The sequence below is a fragment of the Odocoileus virginianus genome, unplaced genomic scaffold (assembly GCF_023699985.2).
Source record: "Odocoileus virginianus isolate 20LAN1187 ecotype Illinois unplaced genomic scaffold, Ovbor_1.2 Unplaced_Scaffold_13, whole genome shotgun sequence".
Taxonomy (NCBI): domain Eukaryota; kingdom Metazoa; phylum Chordata; class Mammalia; order Artiodactyla; family Cervidae; genus Odocoileus; species Odocoileus virginianus.
The window spans coordinates 313,032-315,139 of record NW_027224275.1 but is presented as its reverse complement, the minus strand read 5'-3'; the positions used below and the strand labels follow the sequence as shown (position 1 = coordinate 315,139).

General features: G+C 42.5%; 1 non-coding gene across 1 annotated transcript; it reads right to left on the bottom strand.

The window, feature by feature from the left end:
* Nucleotides 1–1,672: 1,672 nt before the first annotated feature.
* LOC139033512 (U6 spliceosomal RNA) lies at nucleotides 1,673–1,779 on the bottom strand. The gene has a single exon (XR_011486067.1). It is a non-coding gene; the product is annotated as a U6 spliceosomal RNA (small nuclear RNA).
* Between the last annotated feature and the right edge of the window lie 329 nt (nucleotides 1,780–2,108).

Sequence of the window (2,108 nt, the reverse complement as noted above, 5' to 3'; positions counted from 1 at the left end):
TCTTGTCCGTCTATCTTCCGCAGTGCTACCAAATTCATAACTTACAAACTGATGTCATTCTCTATTGTACATAAAGTTTAATCCCCTGAAGTTTTCGTATAATGGGATGTATTATCTGAGCTTTCACTACCTCTCAAGCCTCATTCCTTCCTTCCATACCCTGAAAGTGTTAGTCTCTCAGTCGTGTCTGACTCTTTGCATACCAGTTTCCACTGTCCATGAAATTTTGCAGGCAGGAATATTGGAATGGGTTGCCATTCCCTTCTCCAGGGGATCTTCTTGACTCAGGGATTGAACCCAGGTCTCCTGCATTGCAGGCAGATTCTTTGCCATCTAAGTCACCAGGGAAGCCCCTGCTCTTCAGTTATCTTGAGTGCCATGTGTGTGCATGCATACTAAGTGGCTTCAGTTGTGTCCAACTGTTTGTGACCCCAGAGACTATAGCCCATCAGGTTTCTCTGTCTATGAGATTATTTACAGGCAAGAATACTGGAGTGGGTTACCTTGACCTCCTCCAGGAAATCTTCACTCAAGTCTCGAATAAGGGTCTCCTGCATTGGCAGGTGGGTTTGTAAGCAAGAAGGGTTAATTTTAAATTTACACCAGATCTACTTCTGTGACTTTAACCCTTTTTTAATTTTTATTTCTTTTTTTTCCTTTATTTTTATTAGTTGGAGGCTAATTACTTTATAATGTTGTAGTGGGTTTTGCCATACACTGACATGAATCAGTCATGGATTTACATGTGTTCCCCATCCTGAACCCCCCTCCCACATGCCTCCCCATCCTATCCCTCTGGGTCACCCCAGTGCACCAGCCCTGAGCACTTGTCTCATGCATCCAACCTGGACTGGTGACCTGTTTCACACTTGATAATATACATGTTTCAAAGCTGTTCTCTCAGATCATCCCACCCTCGCCTTCTCCCATAGAGTTCAAACGTCTGTTCTATACATCTGTGTCTCTTTTTCTGTCTTGCATACAGGGTTATCATTCCCATCTTTCTAAATTCCATATATATGTGTTAGTATACTGTATTGGTGTTTTTGTTTCTGGCTTACTTCTTCACTCTGTATAATGGGCTCCAGTTTCATCTACCTCATTAGAACTGATTCAAATGAATTCTTTTTAATGGCTGAGTAATATTCCATTGTGTATATGTACCACAGCTTCCTTATCCATTCATCTGCTAATGGGCATCTAGGTTGCTTCCATGTCCTGGCTATTATAAACCATGTTGTGATGAACATTGGGGTGCACGTGTCTCTTTCAGATCTGGTTTCCTCAGTGTGTATGCCCAGCAGTGGTATTGCTGGGTCATATGGCAGTTCTATTTCCAGTTTTTTAAAGGAATCTCCACACTGTTCTCCATAGCGGCTGTACTAGTTTGCATTCCCACCAACAGTGTAAGAGGATTCCCTTTTCTCCACACCCTCTCCAGCATTTATTGCTTGTAGACTTTTGGATAGCAGCCATCCTGACTGGCGTGTAATGGTACCTCATTGAGGTTTTGATTTGCATTTCTCTGATAATGAGTGATGCTGAGCATCTTTTCATGTGTTTGTTAGCCATCTGTATGTCTTCTTTGGAGAAATGTCTGTTTAGTTCTTTGTCCCATTTTTTGGTTGGGTCATTTATTTTTCTGGAATTGAGCTGCAGGAGTATCTTGTATAAAAATATGGAATGCTTCATGAATTTGCATGTCATCCTTGCACAGGGGCCATGCTAATCTTCTCTGTATCATTCCAATTTTAGTATATGTGCTGCCAAAGCAAGCACCCTTTTTTGTTATTATAAACATACATAATGGCCTGCCTCAGGGAGATAACCTGAGCCACCCACCTGTGAAGGACTGTAAGGAAGTGAAACTAACACATTCCCCTGCCTGAGGCTTGCCATTCTAGGGGACATTTGCAAGGATTGAATAGTCTTTTTACTTTGTTTCCTCACCTCCCCCCCATCTCTGATCCATAAAAGAACCTGGCAACCAGGCCCCAACAAGATGGTTATTTTGAGGTGCTAGTCTGCCATCTTCTCAGTCAACTGGCTCCACCATTTAAGTCTCTTCCTTGCCTCAACACCTCATCTCGAGGACTCATTGGCCTGTT